The sequence below is a fragment of the Salmo salar genome, chromosome ssa04, assembly GCF_905237065.1.
Source record: "Salmo salar chromosome ssa04, Ssal_v3.1, whole genome shotgun sequence".
Taxonomy (NCBI): Eukaryota; Metazoa; Chordata; class Actinopteri; order Salmoniformes; family Salmonidae; genus Salmo; species Salmo salar.
The window spans coordinates 1458544-1478123 of NC_059445.1; the positions used below are offsets into that span (position 1 = coordinate 1458544).

The 19580-nt window shown below is 39.2% G+C and overlaps 42 non-coding genes across 42 annotated transcripts; all 42 read right to left on the reverse strand.

The window, feature by feature from the left end:
- Positions 1-349: 349 nt before the first annotated feature.
- trnaq-cug (transfer RNA glutamine (anticodon CUG)) lies at positions 350-421 on the reverse strand. The gene has a single exon. It is a non-coding gene; the product is annotated as a tRNA-Gln (tRNA).
- A 111-nt stretch (positions 422-532) lies between these two features.
- On the reverse strand, positions 533-604 carry trnaq-uug (transfer RNA glutamine (anticodon UUG)). The gene has a single exon. It is a non-coding gene; the product is annotated as a tRNA-Gln (tRNA).
- Positions 605-1128: 524 nt separating this feature from the next.
- On the reverse strand, positions 1129-1200 carry trnaq-cug (transfer RNA glutamine (anticodon CUG)). Its single transcript has one exon. It is a non-coding gene; the product is annotated as a tRNA-Gln (tRNA).
- A 115-nt stretch (positions 1201-1315) lies between these two features.
- On the reverse strand, positions 1316-1387 carry trnaq-uug (transfer RNA glutamine (anticodon UUG)). Its single transcript has one exon. It is a non-coding gene; the product is annotated as a tRNA-Gln (tRNA).
- Positions 1388-1912: 525 nt separating this feature from the next.
- On the reverse strand, positions 1913-1984 carry trnaq-cug (transfer RNA glutamine (anticodon CUG)). Its single transcript has one exon. It is a non-coding gene; the product is annotated as a tRNA-Gln (tRNA).
- A 115-nt stretch (positions 1985-2099) lies between these two features.
- trnaq-uug (transfer RNA glutamine (anticodon UUG)) lies at positions 2100-2171 on the reverse strand. The gene has a single exon. It is a non-coding gene; the product is annotated as a tRNA-Gln (tRNA).
- A 524-nt stretch (positions 2172-2695) lies between these two features.
- Positions 2696-2767, reverse strand: trnaq-cug (transfer RNA glutamine (anticodon CUG)). Its single transcript has one exon. It is a non-coding gene; the product is annotated as a tRNA-Gln (tRNA).
- A 115-nt stretch (positions 2768-2882) lies between these two features.
- trnaq-uug (transfer RNA glutamine (anticodon UUG)) lies at positions 2883-2954 on the reverse strand. Its single transcript has one exon. It is a non-coding gene; the product is annotated as a tRNA-Gln (tRNA).
- Positions 2955-3665: 711 nt separating this feature from the next.
- On the reverse strand, positions 3666-3737 carry trnaq-uug (transfer RNA glutamine (anticodon UUG)). The gene has a single exon. It is a non-coding gene; the product is annotated as a tRNA-Gln (tRNA).
- Positions 3738-4261: 524 nt separating this feature from the next.
- On the reverse strand, positions 4262-4333 carry trnaq-cug (transfer RNA glutamine (anticodon CUG)). Its single transcript has one exon. It is a non-coding gene; the product is annotated as a tRNA-Gln (tRNA).
- A 115-nt stretch (positions 4334-4448) lies between these two features.
- On the reverse strand, positions 4449-4520 carry trnaq-uug (transfer RNA glutamine (anticodon UUG)). Its single transcript has one exon. It is a non-coding gene; the product is annotated as a tRNA-Gln (tRNA).
- A 524-nt stretch (positions 4521-5044) lies between these two features.
- trnaq-cug (transfer RNA glutamine (anticodon CUG)) lies at positions 5045-5116 on the reverse strand. The gene has a single exon. It is a non-coding gene; the product is annotated as a tRNA-Gln (tRNA).
- Positions 5117-5231: 115 nt separating this feature from the next.
- Positions 5232-5303, reverse strand: trnaq-uug (transfer RNA glutamine (anticodon UUG)). The gene has a single exon. It is a non-coding gene; the product is annotated as a tRNA-Gln (tRNA).
- Positions 5304-6014: 711 nt separating this feature from the next.
- trnaq-uug (transfer RNA glutamine (anticodon UUG)) lies at positions 6015-6086 on the reverse strand. The gene has a single exon. It is a non-coding gene; the product is annotated as a tRNA-Gln (tRNA).
- A 525-nt stretch (positions 6087-6611) lies between these two features.
- Positions 6612-6683, reverse strand: trnaq-cug (transfer RNA glutamine (anticodon CUG)). Its single transcript has one exon. It is a non-coding gene; the product is annotated as a tRNA-Gln (tRNA).
- A 115-nt stretch (positions 6684-6798) lies between these two features.
- Positions 6799-6870, reverse strand: trnaq-uug (transfer RNA glutamine (anticodon UUG)). Its single transcript has one exon. It is a non-coding gene; the product is annotated as a tRNA-Gln (tRNA).
- Positions 6871-7394: 524 nt separating this feature from the next.
- trnaq-cug (transfer RNA glutamine (anticodon CUG)) lies at positions 7395-7466 on the reverse strand. The gene has a single exon. It is a non-coding gene; the product is annotated as a tRNA-Gln (tRNA).
- A 115-nt stretch (positions 7467-7581) lies between these two features.
- trnaq-uug (transfer RNA glutamine (anticodon UUG)) lies at positions 7582-7653 on the reverse strand. Its single transcript has one exon. It is a non-coding gene; the product is annotated as a tRNA-Gln (tRNA).
- Positions 7654-8177: 524 nt separating this feature from the next.
- trnaq-cug (transfer RNA glutamine (anticodon CUG)) lies at positions 8178-8249 on the reverse strand. The gene has a single exon. It is a non-coding gene; the product is annotated as a tRNA-Gln (tRNA).
- A 115-nt stretch (positions 8250-8364) lies between these two features.
- Positions 8365-8436, reverse strand: trnaq-uug (transfer RNA glutamine (anticodon UUG)). Its single transcript has one exon. It is a non-coding gene; the product is annotated as a tRNA-Gln (tRNA).
- A 524-nt stretch (positions 8437-8960) lies between these two features.
- trnaq-cug (transfer RNA glutamine (anticodon CUG)) lies at positions 8961-9033 on the reverse strand. Its single transcript has one exon. It is a non-coding gene; the product is annotated as a tRNA-Gln (tRNA).
- A 114-nt stretch (positions 9034-9147) lies between these two features.
- On the reverse strand, positions 9148-9219 carry trnaq-uug (transfer RNA glutamine (anticodon UUG)). The gene has a single exon. It is a non-coding gene; the product is annotated as a tRNA-Gln (tRNA).
- A 711-nt stretch (positions 9220-9930) lies between these two features.
- On the reverse strand, positions 9931-10002 carry trnaq-uug (transfer RNA glutamine (anticodon UUG)). Its single transcript has one exon. It is a non-coding gene; the product is annotated as a tRNA-Gln (tRNA).
- Positions 10003-10526: 524 nt separating this feature from the next.
- Positions 10527-10598, reverse strand: trnaq-cug (transfer RNA glutamine (anticodon CUG)). Its single transcript has one exon. It is a non-coding gene; the product is annotated as a tRNA-Gln (tRNA).
- Positions 10599-10713: 115 nt separating this feature from the next.
- On the reverse strand, positions 10714-10785 carry trnaq-uug (transfer RNA glutamine (anticodon UUG)). The gene has a single exon. It is a non-coding gene; the product is annotated as a tRNA-Gln (tRNA).
- A 524-nt stretch (positions 10786-11309) lies between these two features.
- Positions 11310-11383, reverse strand: trnaq-cug (transfer RNA glutamine (anticodon CUG)). The gene has a single exon. It is a non-coding gene; the product is annotated as a tRNA-Gln (tRNA).
- Positions 11384-11496: 113 nt separating this feature from the next.
- Positions 11497-11568, reverse strand: trnaq-uug (transfer RNA glutamine (anticodon UUG)). The gene has a single exon. It is a non-coding gene; the product is annotated as a tRNA-Gln (tRNA).
- Positions 11569-12093: 525 nt separating this feature from the next.
- Positions 12094-12165, reverse strand: trnaq-cug (transfer RNA glutamine (anticodon CUG)). Its single transcript has one exon. It is a non-coding gene; the product is annotated as a tRNA-Gln (tRNA).
- Positions 12166-12280: 115 nt separating this feature from the next.
- Positions 12281-12352, reverse strand: trnaq-uug (transfer RNA glutamine (anticodon UUG)). The gene has a single exon. It is a non-coding gene; the product is annotated as a tRNA-Gln (tRNA).
- Positions 12353-12867: 515 nt separating this feature from the next.
- Positions 12868-12939, reverse strand: trnaq-cug (transfer RNA glutamine (anticodon CUG)). Its single transcript has one exon. It is a non-coding gene; the product is annotated as a tRNA-Gln (tRNA).
- Positions 12940-13054: 115 nt separating this feature from the next.
- trnaq-uug (transfer RNA glutamine (anticodon UUG)) lies at positions 13055-13126 on the reverse strand. The gene has a single exon. It is a non-coding gene; the product is annotated as a tRNA-Gln (tRNA).
- A 711-nt stretch (positions 13127-13837) lies between these two features.
- On the reverse strand, positions 13838-13909 carry trnaq-uug (transfer RNA glutamine (anticodon UUG)). Its single transcript has one exon. It is a non-coding gene; the product is annotated as a tRNA-Gln (tRNA).
- Positions 13910-15217: 1308 nt separating this feature from the next.
- Positions 15218-15289, reverse strand: trnaq-cug (transfer RNA glutamine (anticodon CUG)). Its single transcript has one exon. It is a non-coding gene; the product is annotated as a tRNA-Gln (tRNA).
- Positions 15290-15404: 115 nt separating this feature from the next.
- On the reverse strand, positions 15405-15476 carry trnaq-uug (transfer RNA glutamine (anticodon UUG)). The gene has a single exon. It is a non-coding gene; the product is annotated as a tRNA-Gln (tRNA).
- A 525-nt stretch (positions 15477-16001) lies between these two features.
- trnaq-cug (transfer RNA glutamine (anticodon CUG)) lies at positions 16002-16073 on the reverse strand. Its single transcript has one exon. It is a non-coding gene; the product is annotated as a tRNA-Gln (tRNA).
- A 712-nt stretch (positions 16074-16785) lies between these two features.
- trnaq-cug (transfer RNA glutamine (anticodon CUG)) lies at positions 16786-16857 on the reverse strand. The gene has a single exon. It is a non-coding gene; the product is annotated as a tRNA-Gln (tRNA).
- A 115-nt stretch (positions 16858-16972) lies between these two features.
- Positions 16973-17044, reverse strand: trnaq-uug (transfer RNA glutamine (anticodon UUG)). Its single transcript has one exon. It is a non-coding gene; the product is annotated as a tRNA-Gln (tRNA).
- A 524-nt stretch (positions 17045-17568) lies between these two features.
- trnaq-cug (transfer RNA glutamine (anticodon CUG)) lies at positions 17569-17640 on the reverse strand. Its single transcript has one exon. It is a non-coding gene; the product is annotated as a tRNA-Gln (tRNA).
- A 115-nt stretch (positions 17641-17755) lies between these two features.
- On the reverse strand, positions 17756-17827 carry trnaq-uug (transfer RNA glutamine (anticodon UUG)). Its single transcript has one exon. It is a non-coding gene; the product is annotated as a tRNA-Gln (tRNA).
- A 526-nt stretch (positions 17828-18353) lies between these two features.
- trnaq-cug (transfer RNA glutamine (anticodon CUG)) lies at positions 18354-18425 on the reverse strand. Its single transcript has one exon. It is a non-coding gene; the product is annotated as a tRNA-Gln (tRNA).
- Positions 18426-19136: 711 nt separating this feature from the next.
- Positions 19137-19208, reverse strand: trnaq-uug (transfer RNA glutamine (anticodon UUG)). The gene has a single exon. It is a non-coding gene; the product is annotated as a tRNA-Gln (tRNA).
- A 115-nt stretch (positions 19209-19323) lies between these two features.
- Positions 19324-19395, reverse strand: trnaq-uug (transfer RNA glutamine (anticodon UUG)). The gene has a single exon. It is a non-coding gene; the product is annotated as a tRNA-Gln (tRNA).
- Positions 19396-19580: the final 185 nt, after the last annotated feature.

A 19580-nucleotide genomic window follows, 5' to 3' on the forward strand; every position in this document is an offset into this window, starting at 1 on the left:
CAGATTGCAAGATCCAGAGTGATAACCTTTACAGCATAGAATGCTGGTTCAGATTTTACTGTCCTTGGTTCACAGGAAAAACAGAGAAAATATTTTCTGGACAGAAACGGTATCACCTGGGCTACCCTACCATGTAACATCTTGAAAGAAATCTTAATTATTTTCAGTTCATTGGGGGGCAGCAAGTTTTCAATTAATAAATGTACTAGGCATTCATATTAAGAATTTCCTGCAGGCTAGCCATTCGTGCTTACCAAAGACTGCTTATCGACTCCCACCCACTTGTTTCTTTCACACAAGGCTATTTTAAAGTTGACAGGAGAGGAGTATGTCACTGCAAAATCAAGGTAGGTCCTACCGAGATTTGAACTCGGATCGCAGGATTCAGAGTCCTGAGTGCTAACCATTACACCATAGAACCCCATAGTAATTATTGAAGTGTTCAGATTTTCCTGTCATTTGTTCACCGGATAAACAGCTAGAAATGAGATTATTGGTAGGCCACGTGAATAATTCAGCACAAAAGCTAGAAAGGTTCTACTGAGATTTGAACTCGGATCACTGGATTCAAAGTCCAGAGTGCTAACCATTACACCATAGAACCATATTATAAATCCTTTTGGGAATTGTACAGAAAAAAAATTACGCGTTTTAATTAGCAAATGTGGACTGTCGTTCCTATCACGTGTTGCAAATACTTTCAACAATCGTTGGACAGCTATATTCCAGTTCCACGAGGCAGATTAATTCACATGGTAGGTCCTACCAAGATTTGAACTCAGATTGCAAGATCCAGAGTGATAACCTTTACAGCATAGAATGCTGGTTCAGATTTTACTGTCCTTGGTTCACAGGAAAAACAGAGAAAATATTTTCTGGACAGAAACGGTATCACCTGGGCTACCCTACCATGTAACATCTTGAAAGAAATCTTAATTATTTTCCGTTCATTGGGGGTGAGCAAGTTTTCAATTAATAAATGTACTAGGCATTCATATTAAGATTTTCCTGCAGGCTAGCCATTCGTGCGTACCAAAGACTGCTTATCGACTCCCACACACTTGTTTCTTTCACACAAGACTATTTTAAAGTTGACAGGAGAGGAGTATGTCACTGCAAAATCAAGGTAGGTCCTACCGAGATTTGAACTCGGATCGCAGGATTCAGAGTCCTGAGTGCTAACCATTACACCATAGAACCCCATATAGAGTAATTATTGAAGTGTTCAGATTTTCCTGTCATTTGTTCACCGGATAAACAGCTAGAAATGAGATTATTGGTAGGCCACGTGAATAATTCAGCACAAAAGCTAGAAAGGTTCTACTGAGATTTGAACTCGGATCACTGGATTCAAAGTCCAGAGTGCTAACCATTACACCATAGAACCATATTATACATCCATTTGGGAATTGTACAGAAAAAAAATTACGGCGTTTTAATTAGCAAATGTGGACTGTCGTTCCTATCACGTGTTGCAAATACTTTCAACAATCGTTGGACAGCTATATTCCAGTTCCACGAGGCAGATTAATTCACATGGTAGGTCCTACCGAGATTTGAACTCAGATTGCAAGATCCAGAGTGATAACCTTTACAGCATAGAATGCTGGTTCAGATTTTACTGTCCTTGGTTCACAGGAAAAACAGAGAAAATATTTTCTGGACAGAAACGGTATCACCTGGGCTACCCTACCATGTAACATCTTGAAAGAAATCTTAATTATTTTCAGTTCATTGGGGGGCAGCAAGTTTTCAATTAATAAATGTACTAGGCATTCATATTAAGAATTTCCTGCAGGATAGCCATTCGTGCGTACCAAAGACTGCTTATCGACTCCCACCCACTTGTTTCTTTCACACAAGACTATTTTAAAGTTGACAGGAGAGGAGTATGTCACTGCAAAATCAAGGTAGGTCCTACCGAGATTTGAACTCGGATCGCAGGATTCAGAGTCCTGAGTGCTAACCATTACACCATAGAACCCCATATAGAGTAATTATTGAAGTGTTCAGATTTTCCTGTCATTTGTTCACCGGATAAACAGCTAGAAATTAGATTATTGGTAGGCCACGTGAATAATTCAGCACAAAAGCTAGAAAGGTTCTACTGAGATTTGAACTCGGATCACTGGATTCAAAGTCCAGAGTGCTAACCATTACACCATAGAACCATATTATACATCCATTTGGGAATTGTACCGAAAAAAAATTACGCGTTTTAATTAGCAAATGTGGACTGTCGTTCCTATCACGTGTTGCAAATACTTTCAACAATCGTTGGACAGCTATATTCCAGTTCCACGAGGCAGATTAATTCACATGGTAGGTCCTACCGAGATTTGAACTCAGATTGCAAGATCCAGAGTGATAACCTTTACAGCATAGAATGCTGGTTCAGATTTTACTGTCCTTGGTTCACAGGAAAAACAGAGAAAATATTTTCTGGACAGAAACGGTATCACCTGGGCTACCCTACCATGTAACATCTTGAAAGAAATCTTAATTATTTTCAGTTCATTGGGGGGCAGCAAGTTTTCAATTAATAAATGTACTAGGCATTCATATTAAGAATTTCCTGCAGGCTAGCCATTCGTGCGTACCAAAGACTGCTTATCGACTCCCACCCACTTGTTTCTTTCACACAAGACTATTTTAAAGTTGACAGGAGAGGAGTATGTCACTGCAGAATCAAGGTAGGTCCTACCGAGATTTGAACTCAGATCGCAGGATTCAGAGTCCTGAGTGCTAACCATTACACCATAGAACCCCATATAGAGTAATTATTGAAGTGTTCAGATTTTCCTGTCATTTGTTCACCGGATAAACAGCTAGAAATGAGATTATTGGTAGGCCACGTGAATAATTCAGCACAAAAGCTAGAAAGGTTCTACTGAGATTTGAACTCGGATCACTGGATTCAAAGTCCAGAGTGCTAACCATTACACCATAGAACCATATTATACATCCATTTGGGAATTGTACCGAAAAAAAATTACGCGTTTTAATTAGCAAATGTGGACTGTCGTTCCTATCACGTGTTGCAAATACTTTCAACAATCGTTGGACAGCTATATTCCAGTTCCACGAGGCAGATTAATTCACATGGTAGGTCCTACCGAGATTTGAACTCAGATTGCAAGATCCAGAGTGATAACCTTTACAGCATAGAATGCTGGTTCAGATTTTACTGTCCTTGGTTCACAGGAAAAACAGAGAAAATATTTTCTGGACAGAAACGGTATCACCTGGGCTACCCTACCATGTAACATCTTGAAAGAAATCTTAATTATTTTCAGTTCATTGGGGGGCAGCAAGTTTTCAATTAATAAATGTACTAGGCATTCATATTAAGAATTTCCTGCAGGATGGCCATTCGTGCGTACCAAAGACTGCTTATCGACTCCCACCCACTTGTTTCTTTCACACAAGACTATTTTAAAGTTGACAGGAGAGGAGTATGTCACTGCAGAATGAAGGTATGTCCTACTGAGATTTGAACTCGGATCGCAGGATTCAGAGTCCTGAGTGCTAACCATTACACCATAGAACCCCATATAGAGTAATTATTGAAGTGTTCAGATTTTCCTGTCATTTGTTCACCGGATAAACAGCTAGAAATGAGATTATTGGTAGGCCACGTGAATAATTCAGCACAAAAGCTAGAAAGGTTCTACTGAGATTTGAACTCGGATCACTGGATTCAAAGTCCAGAGTGCTAACCATTACACCATAGAACCATATTATACATCCATTTGGGAATTGTACAGAAAAAAAATTACGCGTTTTAATTAGCAAATGTGGACTGTCGTTCCTATCACGTGTTGCAAATACTTTCAACAATCGTTGGACAGCTATATTCCAGTTCCACGAGGCAGATTAATTCACATGGTAGGTCCTACCGAGATTTGAACTCAGATTGCAAGATCCAGAGTGATAACCTTTACAGCATAGAATGCTGGTTCAGATTTTACTGTCCTTGGTTCACAGGAAAAACAGAGAAAATATTTTCTGGACAGAAACGGTATCACCTGGGCTACCCTACCATGTAACATCTTGAAAGAAATCTTAATTATTTTCAGTTCATTGGGGGGCAGCAAGTTTTCAATTAATAAATGTACTAGGCATTCATATTAAGAATTTCCTGCAGGCTGGCCATTCGTGCGTACCAAAGACTGCTAATCGACTCCCACCCACTTGTTTCTTTCACACAAGACTATTTTAAAGTTGACAGGAGAGCAGTATGTCACTGCAGAATGAAGGTAGGTCCTACTGAGATTTGAACTCGGATCGCAGGATTCAGAGTCCTGAGTGATAACCATTACACCATAGAACCCCATATAGAGTAATTATTGAAGTGTTCAGATTTTCCTGTCATTTGTTCACCGGATAAACAGCTAGAAATGAGATTATTGGTAGGCCACGTGAATAATTCAGCACAAAAGCTAGAAAGGTTCTACTGAGATTTGAACTCGGATCACTGGATTCAAAGTCCAGAGTGCTAACCATTACACCATAGAACCATATTATACATCCATTTGGGAATTGTACAGAAAAAAAATTACGCGTTTTAATTAGCAAATGTGGACTGTCGTTCCTATCACGTGTTGCAAATACTTTCAACAATCGTTGGACAGCTATATTCCAGTTCCACGAGGCAGATTAATTCACATGGTAGGTCCTACCGAGATTTGAACTCAGATTGCAAGATCCAGAGTGATAACCTTTACAGCATAGAATGCTGGTTCAGATTTTACTGTCCTTGGTTCACAGGAAAAACAGAGAAAATATTTTCTGGACAGAAACGGTATCACCTGGGCTACCCTACCATGTAACATCTTGAAAGAAATCTTAATTATTTTCAGTTCATTGGGGGGCAGCAAGTTTTCAATTAATAAATGTACTAGGCATTCATATTAAGAATTTCCTGCAGGCTAGCCATTCATGCGTACCAAAGACTGCTAATCGACTCCCACCCACTTGTTTCTTTCACACAAGACTATTTTAAAGTTGACAGGAGAGCAGTATGTCACTGCAGAATGAAGGTAGGTCCTACTGAGATTTGAACTCGGATCGCAGGATTCAGAGTCCTGAGTGATAACCATTACACCATAGAACCCCATATAGAGTAATTATTGAAGTGTTCAGATTTTCCTGTCATTTGTTCACCGGATAAACAGCTAGAAATGAGATTATTGGTAGGCCACGTGAATAATTCAGCACAAAAGCTAGAAAGGTTCTACTGAGATTTGAACTCGGATCACTGGATTCAAAGTCCAGAGTGCTAACCATTACACCATAGAACCATATTATACATCCATTTGGGAATTGTACAGAAAAAAAATTACGCGTTTTAATTAGCAAATGTGGACTGTCGTTCCTATCACGTGTTGCAAATACTTTCAACAATCGTTGGACAGCTATATTCCAGTTCCACGAGGCAGATTAATTCACATGGTAGGTCCTACCGAGATTTGAACTCAGATTGCAAGATCCAGAGTGATAACCTTTACAGCATAGAATGCTGGTTCAGATTTTACTGTCCTTGGTTCACAGGAAAAACAGAGAAAATATTTTCTGGAGAGAAATGGTATCAAATGGGCTACCCTACCATGTAACATCTTGAAAGAAATCTTAATTATTTTCAGTTCATTGGGGGGCAGCAAGTTTTCAATTAATAAATGTACTAGGCATTCATATTAAAAATTTCCTGCAGGCTGGCCATTCGTGCGTACCAAAGACTGCTAATCGACTCCCACCCACTTGTTTCTTTCACACAAGACTATTTTAAAGTTGACAGGAGAGGAGTATGTCACTGCAGAATGAAGGTAGGTCCTACTGAGATTTGAACTCGGATCGCAGGATTCAGAGTCCTGAGTGATAACCATTACACCATAGAAACCCATATAGAGTAATTACTGAAGTGTTCAGATTTTCCTGTCATTTGTTCACCGGATAAACAGCAAGAAATGAGATTATTGGTAGGCCACGTGAATAATTCAGCACAAAAGCTAGAAAGGTTCTACTGAGATTTGAACTCGGATCACTGGATTCAAAGTCCAGAGTGCTAACCATTACACCATAGAACCATATTATACATCCATTTGGGAATTGTACAGAAAAAAAATTACGCGTTTTAATTAGCAAATGTGGACTGTCGTTCCTATCACGTGTTGCAAATACTTTCAACAATCGTTGGACAGCTATATTCCAGTTCCACGAGGCAGATTAATTCACATGGTAGGTCCTACCGAGATTTGAACTCAGATTGCAAGATCCAGAGTGATAACCTTTACAGCATAGAATGCTGGTTCAGATTTTACTGTCCTTGGTTCACAGGAAAAACAGAGAAAATATTTTCTGGACAGAAACGGTATCACCTGGGCTACCCTACCATGTAACATCTTGAAAGAAATCTTAATTATTTTCAGTTCATTGGGGGGCAGCAAGTTTTCAATTAATAAATGTACTAGGCATTCATATTAAGAAATTTCCTGCAGGCTGGCCATACATGCGTACCAAAGACTGCTAATCGACTCCCACCCACTTGTTTCTTTCACACAAGACTATTTTAAAGTTGACAGGAGAGCAGTATGTCACTGCAGAATGAAGGTAGGTCCTACTGAGATTTGAACTCGGATCGCAGGATTCAGAGTCCTGAGTGATAACCATTACACCATAGAACCCCATATAGAGTAATTATTGAAGTGTTCAGATTTTCCTGTCATTTGTTCACCGGATAAACAGCTAGAAATGAGATTATTGGTAGGCCACGTGAATAATTCAGCACAAAAGCTAGAAAGGTTCTACTGAGATTTGAACTCGGATCACTGGATTCAAAGTCCAGAGTGCTAACCATTACACCATAGAACCATATTATACATCCATTTGGGAATTGTACAGAAAAAAAATTACGCGTTTTAATTAGCAAATGTGGACTGTCGTTCCTATCACGTGTTGCAAATACTTTCAACAATCGTTGGACAGCTATATTCCAGTTCCACGAGGCAGATTAATTCACATGGTAGGTCCTACCGAGATTTGAACTCAGATTGCAAGATCCAGAGTGATAACCTTTACAGCATAGAATGCTGGTTCAGATTTTACTGTCCTTGGTTCACAGGAAAAACAGAGAAAATATTTTCTGGACAGAAACGGTATCACCTGGGCTACCCTACCATGTAACATCTTGAAAGAAATCTTAATTATTTTCAGTTCATTGGGGGGCAGCAAGTTTTCAATTAATAAATGTACTAGGCATTCATATTAAGAATTTCCTGCAGGATAGCCATTCGTGCGTACCAAAGACTGCTTATCGACTCCCACCCACTTGTTTCTTTCACACAAGACTATTTTAAAGTTGACAGGAGAGGAGTATGTCACTGCAGAATCAAGGTAGGTCCTACCGAGATTTGAACTCGGATCGCAGGATTCAGAGTCCTGAGTGCTAACCATTACACCATAGAACCCCATATAGAGTAATTATTGAAGTGTTCAGATTTTCCTGTCATTTGTTCACCGGATAAACAGCTAGAAATGAGATTATTGGTAGGCCACGTGAATAATTCAGCACAAAAGCTAGAAAGGTTCTACCGAGATTTGAACTCGGATCACTGGATTCAAAGTCCAGAGTGCTAACCATTACACCATAGAACCATATTATACATCCATTTGGGAATTGTACCGAAAAAAAATTACGCGTTTTAATTAGCAAATGTGGACTGTCGTTCCTATCACGTGTTGCAAATACTTTCAACAATCGTTGGACAGCTATATTCCAGTTCCACGAGGCAGATTAATTCACATGGTAGGTCCTACCGAGATTTGAACTCAGATTGCAAGATCCGGAGTGATAACCTTTACAGCATAGAATGCTGGTTCAGATTTTACTGTCCTTGGTTCACAGGAAAAACAGAGAAAATATTTTCTGGACAGAAACGGTATCACCTGGGCTACCCTACCATGTAACATCTTGAAAGAAATCTTAATTATTTTCAGTTCATTGGGGGGCAGCAAGTTTTCAATTAATAAATGTACTAGGCATTCATATTAAGAATTTCCTGCAGGATAGCCATTCGTGCGTACCAAAGACTGCTAATCGACTCCCACCCACTTGTTTCTTTCACACAAGACTATTTTAAAGTTGACAGGAGAGGAGTATGTCACTGCAGAATCAAGGTAGGTCCTACTGAGATTTGAACTCGGATCGCAGGATTCAGAGTCCTGAGTGATAACCATTACACCATAGAACCCCATATAGAGTAATTATTGAAGTGTTCAGATTTTCCTGTCATTTGTTCACCGGATAAACAGCTAGAAATTAGATTATTGGTAGGCCACGTGAATAATTCAGCACAAAAGCTAGAAAGGTTCTACTGAGATTTGAACTCGGATCACTGGATTCAAAGTCCAGAGTGCTAACCATTACACCATAGAACCATATTATACATCCATTTGGGAATTGTACAGAAAAAAAATTACGCGTTTTAATTAGCAAATGTGGACTGTCGTTCCTATCACGTGTTGCAAATACTTTCAACAATCGTTGGACAGCTATATTCCAGTTCCACGAGGCAGATTAATTCACATGGTAGGTCCTACCGAGATTTGAACTCAGATTGCAAGATCCAGAGTGATAACCTTTACAGCATAGAATGCTGGTTCAGATTTTACTGTCCTTGGTTCACAGGAAAAACAGAGAAAATATTTTCTGGACAGAAACGGTATCACCTGGGCTACCCTACCATGTAACATCTTGAAAGAAATCTTAATTATTTTCAGTTCATTGGGGGGCAGCAAGTTTTCAATTAATAAATGTACTAGGCATTCATATTAAGAATTTCCTGCAGGCTGGCCATTCATGCGTACCAAAGACTGCTAATCGACTCCCACCCACTTGTTTCTTTCACACAAGACTATTTTAAAGTTGACAGGAGAGGAGTATGTCACTGCAGAATGAAGGTAGGTCCTACCGAGATTTGAACTCGGATTGCAGGATTCAGAGTCCTGAGTGCTAACCATTACACCATAGAAACCCATATAGAGTAATTATTGAAGTGTTCAGATTTTCCTGTCATTTGTTCACCGGATAAACAGCTAGAAATTAGATTATTGGTAGGCCACGTGAATAATTCAGCACAAAAGCTAGAAAGGTTCTACTGAGATTTGAACTCCGATCACTGGATTCAAAGTCCAGAGTGCTAACCATTACACCATAGAACCATATTATACATCCATTTGGGAATTGTAACGAAAAAAAATTACGCGTTTTAATTAGCAAATGTGGACTGTCGTTCCTATCACGTGTTGCAAATACTTTCAACAATCGTTGGACAGCTATATTCCAGTTCCACGAGGCAGATTAATTCACATGGTAGGTCCTACCGAGATTTGAACTCAGATTGCAAGATCCAGAGTGATAACCTTTACAGCATAGAATGCTGGTTCAGATTTTACTGTCCTTGGTTCACAGGAAAAACAGAGAAAATATTTTCTGGACAGAAACGGTATCACCTGGGCTACCCTACCATGTAACATCTTGAAAGAAATCTTAATTATTTTCAGTTCATTGGGGGGCAGCAAGTTTTCAATTAATAAATGTACTAGGCATTCATATTAAAAATTTCCTGCAGGCTGGCCATTCGTGCGTACCAAAGACTGCTAACCGACTCCCACCCACTTGTTTCTTTCACACAAGACTATTTTAAAGTTGACAGGAGAGCAGTATGTCACTGCAGAATGAAGGTAGGTCCTAATGAGATTTGAACTCGGATCGCAGGATTCAAAGTCCTGAGTGATAACCATTACACCATAGAACCACATATAGAGTAATTATTGAAGTGTTCAGATTTTCCTGTCATTTGTTCACCGGATAAACAGCTAGAAATTAGATTATTGGTAGGCCACGTGAATAATTCAGCACAAAAGCTAGAAAGGTTCTACTGAGATTTGAACTCGGATCACTGGATTCAAAGTCCAGAGTGCTAACCATTACACCATAGAACCATATTATACATCCATTTGGGAATTGTAACGAAAAAAAATTACGCGTTTTAATTAGCAAATGTGGACTGTCGTTCCTATCACGTGTTGCAAATACTTTCAACAATCGTTGGACAGCTATATTCCAGTTCCACGAGTCAGATTAATTCACATGGTAGGTCCTACCGAGATTTGAACTCAGATTGCAAGATCCAGAGTGATAACCTTTACAGCATAGAATGCTGGTTCAGATTTTACTGTCCTTGGTTCACAGGAAAAACAGAGAAAATATTTTCTGGACAGAAACGGTATCACCTGGGCTACCCTACCATGTAACATCTTGAAAGAAATCTTAATTATTTTCAGTTCATTGGGGGGCAGCAAGTTTTCAATTAATAAATGTACTAGCCATTCATATTAAAAATTTCCTGCAGGCTGGCCAAACATGCGTACCAAAGACTGCTAATCGACTCCCACCCACTTGTTTCTTTCACACAAGACTATTTTAAAGTTGACAGGAGAGCAGTATGTCACTGCAGAATGAAGGTAGGTCCTACTGAGATTTGAACTCGGATTGCAGGATTCAGAGTCCTGAGTGATAACCATTACACCATAGAACCCCATATAGAGTAATTACTGAAGTGTTCAGATTTTCCTGTCATTTGTTCACCGGATAAACAGCTAGAAATGAGATTATTGGTAGGCCACGTGAATAATTCAGCACAAAAGCTAGAAAGGTTCTACTGAGATTTGAACACGGATCACTGGATTCAAAGTCCAGAGTGCTAACCATTACACCATAGAACCATATTATACATCCATTTGGGAATTGTACAGAAAAAAAATTACCCGTTTTAATTAGCAAATGTGGACTGTCGTTCCTATCACGTGTTGCAAATACTTTCAACAATCGTTGGACAGCTATATTCCAGTTCCACGAGGCAGATTAATTCACATGGTAGGTCCTACCGAGATTTGAACTCAGATTGCAAGATCCAGAGTGATAACCTTTACAGCATAGAATGCTGGTTCAGATTTTACTGTCCTTGGTTCACAGGAAAAACAGAGAAAATATTTTCTGGACAGAAACGGTATCACCTGGGCTACCCTACCATGTAACATCTTGAAAGAAATCTTAATTATTTTCAGTTCATTGGGGGGCAGCAAGTTTTCAATTAATAAATGTACTAGGCATTCATATTAAAAATTTCCTGCAGGATGGCCATTCGTGCGTAACAAAGACTGCTAATCGACTCCCACCCACTTGTTTCTTTCACACAAGACTATTTTAAAGTTGACAGGAGAGGAGTATGTCACTGCAAAATCGAGGTAGGTCCTACCGAGATTTGAACTCGGATCGCAGGATTCAGAGTCCTGAGTGCTAACCATTACACCATAGAACACCATATAGAGTAATTATTGAAGTGTTCAGATTTTCCTGTCATTTGTTCACCGGATAAACAGCTAGAAATTAGATTATTGGTAGGCCACGTGAATAATTCAGCACAAAAGCTAGAAAGGTTCTACTGAGATTTGAACTCGGATCACTGGATTCAAAGTCCAGAGTGCTAACCATTACAACATAGAACCATATTATACATCCATTTGGGAATTGTACAGAAAAAAAATTACGGCGTTTTAATTAGCAAATGTGGACTGTCGTTCCTATCACGTGTTGCAAATACTTTCAACAATCGTTGGACAGCTATATTCCAGTTCCACGAGGCAGATTAATTCACATGGTAGGTCCTACAGAGATTTGAACTCAGATTGCAAGATCCAGAGTGATAACCTTTACAGCATAGAATGCTGGTTCAGATTTTACTGTCCTTGGTTCACAGGAAAAACAGAGAAAATATTTTCTGGAGAGAAACGGTATCACCTGGGCTACCCTACCATGTAACATCTTGAAAGAAATCTTAATTATTTTCAGTTGATTGGGGGGCAGCAAGTTTTCAATTAATAAATGTACTAGGCATTCATATTAAAAATTTCCTGCAGGCTGGCCATACATGCGTACCAAAGACTGCTAATCGACTCCCACCCACTTGTTTCTTTCACACAAGACTATTTTAAAGTTGACAGGAGAGCAGTATGTCACTGCAGAATGAAGGTAGGTCCTACTGAGATTTGAACTCGGATCGCAGGATTCAGAGTCCTGAGTGATAACCATTACACCATAGAACCACATATAGAGTAATTATTGAAGTGTTCAGATTTTCCTGTCATTTGTTCACCGGATAAACAGCTAGAAATTAGATTATTGGTAGGCCACGTGAATAATTCAGCACAAAAGCTAGAAAGGTTCTACTGAGATTTGAACACGGATCACTGGATTCAAAGTCCAGAGTGCTAACCATTACACCATAGAACCATATTATAGATCCATTTGGGAATTGTACAGAAAAAAAATTAATTAGCAAATGTGGACTGTCGTTCCTATCACGTGTTGCAAATACTTTCAACAATCGTTGGACAGCTATATTCCAGTTCCACGAGGCAGATTAATTCACATGGTAGGTCCTACCGAGATTTGAACTCAGATTGCAAGATCCAGAGTGATAACCTTTACAGCATAGAATGCTGGTTCAGATTTTACTGTCATTGGTTCACAGGAAAAACAGAGAAAATATTTTCTGGACAGAAACGGTATCACCTGGGCTACCCTACCATGTAACATCTTGAAAGAAATCTTAATTATTTTCAGTTCATTGGGGGGCAGCAAGTTTTCAATTAATAAATGTACTAGGCATTCATATTAAGAATTTCCTGCAGGATAGCCATTCGTGCGTACCAAAGACTGCTAATCGACTCCCACCCACTTGTTTCTTTCACACAAGACTATTTTAAAGTTGACAGGAGAGGAGTATGTCACTGCAAAATCGAGGTAGGTCCTACCGAGATTTGAACTCGGATCGCAGGATTCAGAGTCCTGAGTGCTAACCATTACACCATAGAACCCCATATAGAGTAATTATTGAAGTGTTCAGATTTTCCTGTCATTTGTTCACCGGATAAACAGCTAGAAATTAGATTATTGGTAGGCCACGTGAATAATTCAGCACAAAAGCTAGAAAGGTTCTACTGAGATTTGAACTCGGATCACTGGATTCAAAGTCCAGAGTGCTAACCATTACAACATAGAACCATATTATACATCCATTTGGGAATTGTACAGAAAAAAAATTACGCGTTTTAATTAGCAAATGTGGACTGTAGTTCCTATCACGTGTTGCAAATACTTTCAACAATCGTTGGACAGCTATATTCCAGTTCCACGAGGCAGATTAATTCACATGGTAGGTCCTACAGAGATTTGAACTCAGATTGCAAGATCCAGAGTGATAACCTTTACAGCATAGAATGCTGGTTCAGATTTTACTGTCCTTGGTTCACAGGAAAAACAGAGAAAATATTTTCTGGACAGAAACGGTATCACCTGGGCTACCCTACCATGTAACATCTTGAAAAAAATCTTAATTATTTTCAGTTCATTGGGGGGCAGCAAGTTTTCAATTAATAAATGTACTAGGCATTCATATTAAAAATTTCCTGCAGGCTGGCCATTCGTGCGTACCAAAGACTGCTAACCGACTCCCACCCACTTGTTTCTTTCACACAAGACTATTTTAAAGTTGACAGGAGAGCAGTATGTCACTGCAGAATGAAGGTATGTCCTACTGAGATTTGAACTCGGATCGCAGGATTCAGAGTCCTGAGTGATAACCATTACACCATAGAACCCCATATAGAGTAATTACTGAAGTGTTCAGATTTTCCTGTCATTTGTTCACCGGATAAACAGCTAGAAATGAGATTATTGGTAGGCCACGTGAATAATTCAGCACAAAAGCTAGAAAGGTTCTACTGAGATTTGAACACGGATCACTGGATTCAAAGTCCAGAGTGCTAACCATTACACCATAGAACCATATTATACATCCATTTGGGAATTGTACAGAAAAAAAATTACGCGTTTTAATTAGCAAATGTGGACTGTCGTTCCTATCACGTGTTGCAAATACTTTCAACAATCGTTGGACAGCTATATTCCAGTTCCACGAGGCAGATTAATTCACATGGTAGGTCCTACCGAGATTTGAACTCAGATTGCAAGATCCAGAGTGATAACCTTTACAGCATAGAATGCTGGTTCAGATTTTACTGTCCTTGGTTCACAGGAAAAACAGAGAAAATATTTTCTGGACAGAAACGGTATCACCTGGGCTACCCTACCATGTAACATCTTGAAAAAAAATCTTCATTATTTTCAGTTCATTGGGGGTCAGCAAGTTTTCAATTAATAAATGTACTAGGAATTCATATTAAGAATTTCCTGCAGGCTAGCCATTTGTGCGTACCAAAGACTGCTTATCGACTCCCACCCACTTGTTTCTTTCACACAAGACTATTTTAAAGTTGACAGGAGAGGAGTATGTCACTGCAAAATCAAGGTAGGTCCTACCGAGATTTGAACTCGGATCACAGGATTCAGAGTCCTGAGTGCCAACAATTACACCATAGAACCCCATATAGAGTAATTATTGAAGTGTTCAGATTTTCCTGTCATTTGTTCACCGGATAAACAGCTAGGAATTAGATTATTGGTAGGCCACGTGAATAATTCAGCACAAAAGCTAGAAAGGTTCTACTGAGATATGAACTCGGATCACTGGATTCAAAGTCCAGAGTGCTAACCATTAAAACATAGAACCATATTATACATCCATTTGGGAATTGTACAGAAAAAGATTTACGCGTTTTAATTAGCAAATGTGGACTGTCGTTGCTATCACGTGTTGCAAATACTTTCAACAATCGTTGGACAGCTATATTCCAGTTCCACGAGGCAGATTAATTCACATGGTAGGTCCTACCGAGATTTGAACTCAGATTGCAAGATCCAGAGTGATAACCTTTACAGCATAGAATGCTGGTTCAGATTTTACTGTCCTTGGTTCACAGGAAAAACAGAGAAAATATTTTCTGGACAGAAACGGTATGACCTGGGCTACCCTACCATGTAACATCTTGAAAAAAATCGTAATTATTTTCAGTTCATTGGGGGGCAGCAAGTTTTCAATTAATAAATGTACTAGGCATTCATATTAAAAATTTCCTGCAGGCTGGCCATTCATGCGTACCAAAGACTGCTAATCGACTCCCACCCACTTGTTTCTTTCACACAAGACTATTTTAAAGTTGACAGGAGAGCAGTATGTCACTGCAGAATGAAGGTAGGTCCTACTGAGATTTGAACTCGGATCGCAGGATTCAGAGTCCTGAGTGATAACCATTACACCATAGAACCCCATATGGAGTAATTACTGAAGTGTTCAGATTTTCCTGTCATTTGTTCACCGGATAAACAGCTAGAAATTAGATTATTGGTAGGCCACGTGAATAATTCAGCACAAAAGCTAGAAAGGTTCTACTGAGATTTGAACTCGGATCACTGGATTCAAAGTCCAGAGTGCTAACCATTACACCATAGAACCATATTATACATCCATTTGGGAATTGTACAGAAAAAAAAATACGCGTTTTAATTAGCAAATGTGGACTGTCGTTCCTATCACGTGTTGCAAATACTTTCAACAATCGTTGGACAGCTATATTCCAGTTCCACGAGGCAGATTAATTCACATGGTAGGTCCTACCGAGATTTGAACTCAGATTGCAAGATCCAGAGTGATAACCTTTACAGCATAGAATGCTGGTTCAGATTTTACTGTCCTTGGTTCACAGGAAAAACAGAGAAAATATTTTCTGGACAGAAACGGTATCACCTGGGCTACCCTACCATGTAACATCTTGAAAAAAAATCGTAATTATTTTCAGTTCATTGGGGGTCAGCAAGTTTTCAATTAATAAATGTACTAGGCATTCATATTAAAAAATTCCTGCAGGCTGGCCATTCGTGCGTACCAAAGACTGCTAATCGACTTCCACCCACTTGTTTCTTTCACACAAGACTATTTTAAAGATGACAGGAGAGGAGTATGTCACTGCAAAAACTAGGTAGGTCCTACCGAGATTTGAACTCGGATCGCAGGATTCAGAGTCCTGAGTGCTAACCATTACACCATAGAACCCCATATAGAGTAATTATTGAAGTGTTCAGATTTTCCTGTCATTTGTTCACCGGATAAACAGCTAGAAATGAGAATATTGGTAGACCACGTGAATAATTCAGCACAAAAGCTAGAAAGGTTCTACTGAGATTTGAACTCGGATCACTGGATTCAAAGTCCAGAGTGCTAAGCATTACAACATAGAACCATATTATACATCCATTTGGGAATTGTACAGAAAAAAAATTACGGCGTTTTAATTAGCAAATGTGGACTGTCGTTCCTATCACGTGTTGCAAATACTTTCAACAATCGTTGGACAGCTATATTCCAGTTCCACGAGGCAGATTAATTCACATGGTAGGTCCTACAGAGATTTGAACTCAGATTGCAAGATCCAGAGTGATAACCTTTACAGCATAGAATGCTGGTTCAGATTTTACTGTCCTTGGTTCACAGGAAAAACAGAGAAAATATTTTCTGGACAGAAACGGTATGACCTGGGCTACCCTACCATGTAACATCTTGAAAAAAATCTTAATTATTTTCAGTTCATTGGGGGGCAGCAAGTTTTCAATTAATAAATGTACTAGGCATTCATATTAAAAATGTCCTGCAGGCTGGCCATTCATGCGTACCAAAGACATCTAATCGACTCCCACCCACTTGTTTCTTTCACACAAGACTATTTTAAAGTTGACAGGAGAGCAGTATGTCACTGCAGAATGAAGGTAGGTCCTACTGAGATTTGAACTCGGATCGCAGGATTCAGAGTCCTGAGTGATAACCATTACACCATAGAACCCCATATGGAGTAATTACTGAAGTGTTCAGATTTTCCTGTCATTTATTCACCGGATAAACAGCTAGAAATTAGATTATTGGTAGGCCACGTGAATAATTCAGCACAAAAGCTAGAAAGGTTCTACTGAGATTTGAACTCGGATCACTGGATTCAAAGTCCAGAGTGCTAACCATTACACCATAGAACCATATTATACATCCATTTGGGAATTGTACAGAAAAAAAAATACGCGTTTTAATTAGCAAATGTGGACTGTCGTTCCTATCACGTGTTGCAAATACTTTCAACAATCGTTGGACAGCTATATTCCAGTTCCACGAGGCAGATTAATTCACATGGTAGGTCCTACCGAGATTTGAACTCAGATTGCAAGATCCAGAGTGATAACCTTTACAGCATAGAATGCTGGTTCAGATTTTACTGTCCTTGGTTCACAGGAAAAACAGAGAAAATATTTTCTGGACAGAAACGGTATCACCTGGGCTACCCTACCATGTAACATCTTGAAAGAAATCTTAATTATTTTCAGTTCATTGGGGGGCAGCAAGTTTTCAATTAATAAATGTACTAGGCATTCATATTAAAAATTTCCTGCAGGCTGGCCATTCATGCGTACCAAAGACTGCTAATCGACTCCCACCCACTTGTTTCTTTCACACAAGACTATTTTAAAGTTGACAGGAGAGCAGTATGTCACTGCAGAATGAAGGTAGGTCCTACTGAGATTTGAACTCGGATCGCAGGATTCAGAGTCCTGAGTGATAACCATTACACCATAGAACCCCATATGGAGTAATTACTGAAGTGTTCAGATTTTCCTGTCATTTGTTCACCGGATAAACAGCTAGAAATTAGATTATTGGTAGGCCACGTGAATAATTCAGCACAAAAGCTAGAAAGGTTCTACTGAGATTTGAACTCGGATCACTGGATTCAAAGTCCAGAGTGCTAACCATTACAACATAGAACCATATTATACATCCATTTGGGAATTGTACAAAAAAAAAAAATACGCGTTTTAATTAGCAAATGTGGACTGTCGTTCCTATCACGTGTTGCAAATACTTTCAACAATCGTTGGACAGCTATATTCCAGTTCCACGAGGCAGATTAATTCACATGGTAGGTCCTACCGAGATTTGAACTCAGATTGCAAGATCCAGAGTGATAACCTTTACAGCATAGAATGCTGGTTCAGATTTTACTGTCCTTGGTTCACAGGAAAAACAGAGAAAATATTTTCTGGACAGAAACGGTATCACCTGGGCTACCCTACCATGTAACATCTTGAAAAAAAATCGTAATTATTTTCAGTTCATTGGGGGTCAGCAAGTTTTCAATTAATAAATGTACTAGGCATTCATATTAAAAAATTCCTGCAGGCTGGCCATTCGTGCGTACCAAAGACTGCTTATCGACTCCCACCCACTTGTTTCTTTCACACAAGACTATTTTAAAGATGACAGGAGAGGAGTATGTCACTGCAAAAACTAGGTAGGTCCTACCGAGATTTGAACTCTGATCGCAGGATTCAGAGTCCTGAGTGCTAACCATTACACCATAGAACCCCATATAGAGTAATTATTGAAGTGTTCAGATTTTCCTGTCATTTGTTCACCGGATAAACAGCTAGAAATGAGAATATTGGTAGACCACGTGAATAATTCAGCACAAAAGCTAGAAAGGTTCTACTGAGATTTGAACTCGGATTACTGGATTCAAAGTCCAGAGTGCTAAGCATTACAACATAGAACCATATTATACATCCATTTGGGAATTGTACAGAAAAAAAATTACGCGTTTTAATTAGCAAATGTGGACTGTCGTTCCTATCACGTGTTGCAAATACTTTCAACAATCGTTGGACAGCTATATTCCAGTTCCACGAGGCAGATTAATTCACATGGTAGGTCCTACAGAGATTTGAACTCAGATTGCAAGATCCAGAGTGATAACCTTTACAGCATAGAATGCTGGTTCAGATTTTACTGTCCTTGGTTCACAGGAAAAACAGAGAAAATATTTTCTGGACAGAAACGGTATGACCTGGGCTACCCTACCATGTAACATCTTGAAAAAAATCTTAATTATTTTCAGTTCATTGGGGGGCAGCAAGTTTTCAATTAATAAATGTACTAGGCATTCATATTAAAAATTTCCTGCAGGCTGGCCATTCATGCGTACCAAAGACTGCTAATCGACTCCCACCCACTTGTTTCTTTCACACAAGACTATTTTAAAGTTGACAGGAGAGGAGTATGTCACTGCAGAATGAAGGTAGGTCCTACCGAGATTTGAACTCGGATCACTGGATTCAAAGTCCTGAGTGATAACCATTACACCATAGAACCCCATATGGAGTAATTACTGAAGTGTTCAGATTTTCCTGTCATTTGTTCACCGGATAAACAGCTAGAAATGAGATTATTGGTAGGCCACGTGAATAATTCAGCACAAAAGCTAGAAAGGTTCTACTGAGATTTGAACTCGGATCACTGGATTCAAAGTCCAGAGTGCTAACCATTACACCATAGAACCATATTATACATCCATTTGGGAATTGTACAGAAAAAAAATTAATTAGCAAATGTGGACTGTCGTTCCTATCACGTGTTGCAAATACTTTCAACAATCGTTGGACAGCTATATTCCAGTTCCACGAGGCAGATTAATTCACATGGTAGGTCCTACCGAGATTTGAACTCAGATTGCAAGATCCAGAG